This window comes from Myotis lucifugus, unplaced genomic scaffold (assembly GCF_000147115.1).
Source record: "Myotis lucifugus unplaced genomic scaffold, Myoluc2.0 scaffold_311, whole genome shotgun sequence".
Lineage (NCBI taxonomy): Eukaryota > Metazoa > Chordata > Mammalia > Chiroptera > Vespertilionidae > Myotis > Myotis lucifugus.
In genome coordinates this window covers 229684-238084 of record NW_005871359.1, presented here as the reverse complement: position 1 = coordinate 238084, position 8401 = coordinate 229684, and the positions used below count along the sequence as shown (strand labels likewise).

Below are 8401 nucleotides of genomic sequence, written 5' to 3'. Positions count from 1 at the left end.
CATTCTTACTGGAGGCCGACCCAGGGTGGAGGCAAACAGAGCGCAGACCCAGGGGTCAGGCCATTCCCTCCACCTGGCTCAGCCCCAAACCTCCCAGAATTTTCCTTCACTACTTGGCTATATCACCCTCATTAAATGCACACAACACACAAAAACCCACTTTTAATGTGTGTTTCTCATGACTTGAGACAAACACATTCATGGCAGGAGATCTGGGAGAGTCCAAAAAGCAAATTATTTCAAAATCTACAATTTGAGGGACAGGAACTGCTGTTCTATTGCCGTTAAAAACAAAAATTCAGCCCTGGCCAGGTAGCTGATTGGTTCGAGTGTTGTCCTGATACATCAAGGTTTGGGTTCGATCCCGTCAGGGCACATATACTAGCAAGAAACAATTAATGAACTCATAAATACGTGGAACAATAAATCAATGTCTCTCTCTCTATTTCTCTTCTCTCCTCTCTTCTCTCTCTCTCTCTCCCCCCTTTCCTCTCTCTCTAAAAATTAATTTTTAAGAAAAAATTTTAATCCAACCAAGTAAATGTCGAGGTCTACTTGGCTTTATTGAACGAGTTATGAATCAGGCAAAATCCATCCAGTAAACAGAAAAGTGCTCTGAGAAACTGTATTTAATGGGAGGCTTTTCCAGGCAGAAATGGGGAGGGACGAGAAAGTTAAAGGAGTGGGTGATTTTCAGGCAAGGTCACCTTCCCCACGGGGAAGGCAGGGGGTCTCGTCAGGCAGAAGACCTCCCTAGTGCTGACCAGGAAATTCCAGGCTGATTGGTTTAAAATTCCACTCCTGGGAGAGCCTGAAACGATAATTAGGTTCGGTAATAAGTCTTGGAGGGACTTAAAATGAACGTCTCCATTTCCAAACATTTCCAGTTTCTCAGTGTTACCCCTGATAGGGCAGCACTGAACAGTGAGGCTTGATTAGAGCTACAGCCTCAATATTTTAGAATAATCGCCATTATTGTAGGCGGCTGGGCTTCAGCCAGCGGTGGGTTCAGGTATGCCTGGGCGAGTCTGGAAAGGGGGCCCCTGCTGGCACACTCCCATTTCTCCCTCCAATCCCAGCTTTCATGTCCATGTTCCCATAAGCCTTTCTCCCCGGGTTCTTTCCGGCTGAGAGCCTTCCTGTGGCGCCATCCTGCCCACACAGGCTGGAGGGTCCGTGTCTGGCTCCGTGTTCTTCCAGGCAAGCGCCCGCTCAGGAACCAAGCCCCAGTGTCACCACAGACATACCTCGAAGGCAGTGCAGGTTCCGATCCAGACGACTGCGTTAAGGCAAGTCACGCAAATCTTTTCAGTTCCCAGTGCATATGAAATGTATGTGTATACTATACTGTAGAGTATGAAGAGTGCCATGGAATTATGTGTAAAAGAAAGTACATACTTTATTGCTAAAACGTACTATCATCTGAGCCTTCAGCAAGTTGTATAATTTTTTCCGCTGCAGAAGGGTCTTGCCTTCATTCTGTAAAAAATGCAGTATCTGTGAAATGCAATAAAATCAGATACGCCTGTATTTTCGTTTCATTTGGCTGCTGTAACAACTTTCCAAAAACTGGAGGGCTTTAAAATAACAGAAATGTGTTCTCTCACAGTCTGGAGGCCCGGAGTTTGCAATCAGGGTCTGCAGAGCCGTGCTCCCCCTGGAGGCTCTAGGGAGGGTCCTTTACCAGCTCTTGGCTCCAGGCTTGCGGCTGCATCACGCCAATCTCTACCTTTGTTTTCACCTGGCTTCTTCCCTTATCTGTTAATCTCTCCTCTTCTTTCTCTAAGGCAGGGGTGGGCAACCTCTGGCACGCCAGTAACTTTCGCTGGCACGCGAAACCCTCTCTTATAATCTTCCATTTACAATTTTTTTCTTAATATCGACTTTTTTATTTTTCAGATAAATTCAGTGTAGGCGCATCTTAGATAAATAAATAATTTTACATAACAAGTTATCTTAAAGACCATAGACATGGATTGACGAGAGAGGGGAAGAGCAATTTCTATGCCTCTGCCTTAACTCTCCCTGCCTTCCTAGATCCGACCAGTGTTTTGGTTTCAGCCTCAGACGCAACGGGTTTTCGTTGACAAGACAAAATTTCACTCTATAAAAATGAAACCTTCTCTCTCGCTTTGCCCACCGGTACTAACGAAAGGGGAATAAATTTCTGTTTCTCTCGATGCGCGCTACAGCAGTAACCGGGTGATGTCAGCATCACACCGTATCCAAGTCTGCGCTGAAAAGTAAGTTACATAATTACCATATTCCTATTACATTGTGCTGCATTTGTCTATGTCTTCTTCTTTATTCTGTTATTTTCCTTAGGAAATACTTGTAGTTTGTCACATTTTTGTTTTATCCATAAACCAAATCTTATAAATAAAAATAATAACTGATATGCATACAATGTATTATGATTTATAAATAAAGGTTCTACATTTTGTGATTTTTTACATGCTTTATCTTTACTGTTCCATTTTGTAGGGATAGCAAACTATTTTTCTTTATATTTACTTTAATTTAAAAAAGTAATAGCAGTACAGTAGTTTGATCAAGCTAATTAATCACTTATTTTACTTTTCTTCTTTCCCCTTTTTCACGTGTACCATCATCTCATGTCTTTTTTCTGTCCTTCTGGATTGTACAGAATGTCAGGACCACCAGCTAAGAAACGATGTTGTTCAGCTGAAGAGGATGTGAGAGAATTTCAAAAATACTGGACAGAAAAGTTTGGTGTGATTAAGAAAGACAACAAAGCCTTATGTGTTTTCTGTTTTGAAACTATTGTTTGCAGAACATCTTCTGTAAAAAGACATTTTGAAAGTGTTCATAAGAACATAAGCAATAAAACCGAAGAGGAACAAAGAGAATTAATTTCTCGTGAACTCAGCAAAACAAAAAAACAGGCTGATAATTTTATGAACTTCATCTCAGGCAGGTCCAGTTTCAACTTAGTTGCTGCTAGTTTTGAAGTTTCAAAAGTCATTGCCCAACATGGAAAACCACTCAGTGATGGAGAGTATATTAAAGAAGCGTGGCTAGAAGGTGCACCTTCCCTTTTTGACGATTTCTCAGAAAAAGAAAAGATTATTCAGCGCATTAAAGATTTGTCCGTGAGCAGGAAAACAGTTAAGGATAGGATACTTAAGTTGGCGAGTAATACTGCTGAACAATTAACAAAAGATTTGTCTTCATGTCAATTTTTTTCTGTTTGTATTGATGAAAGTACAGACATTACATCGTCATCTAGGCTGGCCATTTTTTCTCGACTTTGTAAAGGTGACGAAATATGTGAAGAGACGGTTGCCCTTCTAACTCTACCTGAGCGTACTACCCGGGGCTGAAATATGTAAAGCAGTTATGAACGAATTCTCCTCTCGACAAATTGACATTTCAAAAGTAGTGTCTGTCACCACTGATGGTGCTCCTTGCATGACTGGTGAGAAGGCAGGTTTTGTAAATCTGTTTGCGAAAGAAGTTGGTCATACACTGGTAGGTTTTCATTGCATCATACATGAGGAGGCTTTATGTGCAAGAGCGGGCCTGAAGGACTGCAGGAAGTGATGCAAACAGTTACCAAAGTTGTTAATTACATTTCTGCTCGGGCTTTGAATAAAAGACAATTTCAAGTTTTACTGAATGAGGTCGAATCTGTGTATAAAGGACTGAAAATGTACAACAATCTTCGATGGCTTAGCCAAGTTTTGGTTCTGAAACAATTTGTTGAATGCTTAAACGAGATAACGCTCTTCTTGAATAACCAACGTGTTTCTTACCAAGAATTGTCTGACGCCACCTGGGTTTCTAAACTGATGTTCTTTGCAGATTTTTGTGAACATTTGAATGACTTAAATGTGAAATTACAAGGAACTGGCAAGACACTTGATGTTATGTCGGGTTACATAAAGGCTTTTGAAAAGAAACTGGAAGTCTTTAAGAGGGATGTGGATGGTGAGAGATTTAGATATTTCCCAAACCTCAAGAGGCACATCAAAGACCTCCCAAAAGATGACAGAACAGACTGTCAAAGCCTTCAAAAGCTGTTTTTATACATCATCGAGTCAAATATTGAGCAGTTCTTCTCAAGATTTGCGAAATTCAGAGAACTGGAAGAGACAGCAAAATTCATGAGGTTTCCAGACAGCATGAAACTGGAGGAACTAAACTTACAAATGTTTTCATGGATAGACATGGCTGACTTTGAAATGCAGTTGACTGAATTTCAGAGTAGCTCAATTTGGAAGCAGAAATTTATTGACCTTAGAGTTGACTTGGAAAACATTGAAAAAAAGCGATTAGAGACAGGAGTATCAGAGAGAAGTGTTGAAAATGAACTATTGAGGACTTGGAATGCCATTCCAGAAAATTTTTTCTGTTTAAAAAACTTTGCAACAGCCTTACTCTCCATGTTTTCATCCACATACGCTTGTGAATCTTTGTTCTCAGTGATGAATTTTGTTAAGTCTGGTAATAGGAGTAGCCTGATGGATGAAAGTAGTAGCTCATGCATATCTCTGACGGTCACGAAATATAAACCTGATGTAAAATCTCTGTCATCAGTGATGCAGCAGCAAAATTCCCACTGATAATATCAAATGGAGTCATAAAGTTTTCTGTCGGACTATCAGTGTACATGTATACATTAAAAAATAAATGTATTTTTCATCATCATATACTGTGTTTTTGTCGCTTGAATGAATTTTATTATTTCTTCAAGGTTCTTCACATATGTACACCTTAAGAGATATCAAGTAGGCATAACATGTTCTCAAAAAATTAGGGTTGGCGCGCAGAAGAATTTTGAGTCAGAGATTTTGCTGGATTTGGCACGCACTCACAAAAAGGTTGCCCACCCCTGCTCTAAGGATACCTATCACTAGATTTAGGGCCCACTGTAAATCCAAGAATGATTTCATTCAATATCTTTTTTTCCCCCTCACCCGAGGATATTTTTTCCATTGATTTTTTTTAGAGAGTGGAAGGAGGGGGAGAGGGAGAGAGCGAGAAACATCCATGTGAGAGAGACACATTAACTTGTTGCCTCCTGCACACACCTTAACCAGGGCCGGAGATTGAACCTGCAACCCAAGTACATGCCCTTGACTGGGAATTGAATCCGCACCCTCCCCTGCACGGCCTGATGCTCCAACCACTGATCCACACTGGCCAGGGCTCATTCAAGATCTTTAACTTAATTCTACCTGCAAAGACTCTTTTCCAAAAGAGTGTCCCATTTCATGGACTGAGGGTTAGGACATTAGATCCTTGCAGGAAGGTGTGGTCCGGACCAAGGCCATGAAACTCACAGAGACATCATAGCCGTGTGTGATGGTGGTAGTGGTGGTGGGACACACCCACTCTGCAGCAGAGTGTGGGGAAGAAATACATACTCGGAGGAAAGTTTTGAGGCCCTACTGTGTGTCAGGCGCTTAAGACACAAGCCTTATAAAACCCGATGAGCCCTAACCGGTTTGGCTCAGTGGATAGAGCGTCGGCCTGCGGACTGAAGGGTCCCAGGTTCAATTCCGGTCAAGGGCATGTACCTTCGTTGCGGGCACATCCTCAGTAGGGGGTGTGCAGGAGGCAGCTGATCGATGTTTCTCTCTCATCGATGTTTCTAACTCTCTATCCCCTTCCCTTCCTCTCTGTGAAAAATCAATAAAATATATATTTTTAAAAAATAAATAAATAAAATAAAAAATTAAAATTAAAAAAAACCGATGAGATGAACACATTATCTCCATTTCAGGTTCTGTTCCCATGAGCAGTCACTGCCCATTCCCCCTCCCCCAGCCCCTGGACAGCATTCATCTGCTTCCTGTCTTTCTGAACTTACCTGTTCTGGACATTTCATCATGTAAATGAAATCATATACAATATTTGTATTTTCATTTGGCTATTGTGAATAGTCCTGCTATAAACATGTGTGTACAAGTTTTTGTTTGAAAACCTGTCATGCAGTAATTTTATGTTTAATGTGTTGAGAAGTCACCAAACCTTCTCCTGTCAGTATTATTTTTTACTATGAAACATTTCGGGCATACAAAAAAGTATCAATAATAAAATAACAAATACCTACCTACCCAGCACCCCTGCAAGAAACATTCCCAAGAGAATGATTAAAAGAAACCAAACAGAAATTCTGGATCTGAAAAGTACAATAACTGAAATGAAAAAAATTCACTAGAGGAGTTCAATAGATTTGATCAGGCAGAAGAAAAGAAACCAACAAACCTGAAGATAGGACAATTGAAATTATCAAGTCTGAACACCAGAAAGAAAAACAAATGATTAAAAGTTAACTGCGCTGGCCTCCGAAGTCTGGAGCGATGACATATGGCTCCGTCCCCTGCGGCCCCAGGCCGGGGCACTGCTCGCCCAGGGGGAGGCCCGGCCGCTGGCAAGACCAACCACACTGCATTGAGGTCGTGCATGGTTTTGCACAGGCTGAAACTGTGTGATTGGGTTAAACCTGGGTCCTCCGCGAAGAGACCCACTTACTTTTTTCTTTGCAAAATGACAACCTCCAGCCGTGCACCAGATCTGTACCCAGAGATGCTGAGAGAGAGCAAGCATTTCAGCACCTACAATTACAGAACTTATGCTGTCAGGAGGATAAGCGATGCCTTCAGAGGAAATAAGAATGTAAAAGATCCTGTGGAAGTTCAGACTCTAGTGAATAAAGCCAAGAGCGTCCTGGAAAGGATTCGTCGACAGGGCCACAGGGGCCAACTGTATTCGACTGACAAGCTTATCATCGAGAATCAGAAGCCTGAGACCTAAAGACCAGAACCACCAGGCACCATCAGCAACCACAGGCCACCTCCAGCACCCACTCTACGCTCGGGATTGGGGCTCCCAATGGGCCACAAGTGGCCTCTTGCATCCGCTTAAAATAACCTCTTGCTCAGCCTGCTCTTGCTCAGCCTGCCCTGATAAGTTGAGTGAGGTTTCCATTCTGCAGCCTCAGTGAAAAGGGGCCGTCTCTCCTTGGTTCAGTATTGGAAAGCAGAGCTGGAGCTCACTCAGAATAAAGGTGTGTGTCATTGTCTCTCCTCTCCACCCCACCCCTCTCTAGTAGCTTGTACAGAGCATCTCCAGAATTTGTTTCTTAGTCCTCGACAATAAACAGGATTATCTCCCTAAAAAAAAGAAAGAAAGAAAGGAAAGGAAAGAAAAAGAAAAAGAGAAAACTTAACTGAATCCAAAGGGCCTATGGAGCATCATCCAGAGGACCAACATACACATTATGGGAATCCCAGAGGAGGAGAGGGAGACAGAAAAAGGGGCAGAAAGAATATTTGAAAAATAATGGCCAAATCCTTTTCAAATTTGATAAAAGGTATAAATCTACACATCTAAGAAGCTCAATGAACTCCATATAGACTATACTCAAAGAACCCCATACTGTGATACATTGTAATCAAAGTGTTGAAAGCCAAAGAGAAAGAGTGAAACTTAAAAGCAGCATGAGAAAGCTACTCATCATGCACAAGGGATCCTCAATGAGATGAACAGTCGATTTCTCACCAGAAACCTTGGAAGCCAGAAGGCAGTGGGATGACATATTTAAAGCACTGAAAGAAAAAACTGTTGACCAAGAATTCTATATCCAGCAATACTTTTTTTTAAATATGAGAAAGAAATCCAGACATCCTCAGGTAAATTAAAGCTGAGAGAGTTTGTTACCATTATATCTGCCAAGCAAGAAATGCTAAAGGAGTCCTGCAGGTTGAAAGGAAAGGACACTAGCCCTGACTGGTTTGGTTCAGTGGATGTTGCGTCGGCCTGTGGACTGAAGGGTCCCAGGTTCGATTCCGGTCAAGGGCATGTACCTTGGTTGCGGGCACATCCCCAGTGGGAGGATGTGCAGGAGGCAGCTGATGGATGTTTCTCTCTCATTGATGTTTCTAGCTCTCTATCCCTCTCCTCTCCTCTCTGTGGAAAATCAATAAAATATATTAAGAAAAAAAAAGAAATGAAAGGACACTAGACAGTAACTCAAAGCTGTGTACATATATAAACATCTATGCACCAAACAACAGAGCCCCAAAATATAGGAAGCAAACATTGAAGGGAGTTGAAGGGAGAAATAAATAGTTCTACAGTAAGAGTCAGAGACTTCAATACTGCAGTTTTAACACTTGGAGTGGGGGAAACGAGTTAAGTCGGCTCGCGTGAATTGCGTGTACTCCGCGGGAGCCGTCTTTAACTCGGTTCATATAGATTTGCGGTGGAGTGCGGGAAACGTGTAAACTCGGGCCGATTGTAACTGCGTATTACCAAATATTTGTTTGTAATCCACCCTTTTGGTGGATGGAACAAAACCAAAAGACAGAGCCATCTTATATTTTGGCGGGAAATTCACCCCACACCGGAGTGTTAATAATGGAATATTAAG

General features: G+C 41.9%; 1 pseudogene; it reads left to right on the top strand.

The window, feature by feature from the left end:
• The first annotated feature begins 6516 nt into the window (after positions 1-6516).
• Positions 6517-6783, top strand: LOC111828253 (annotated as a pseudogene).
• The last annotated feature ends 1618 nt before the right edge of the window (positions 6784-8401 follow it).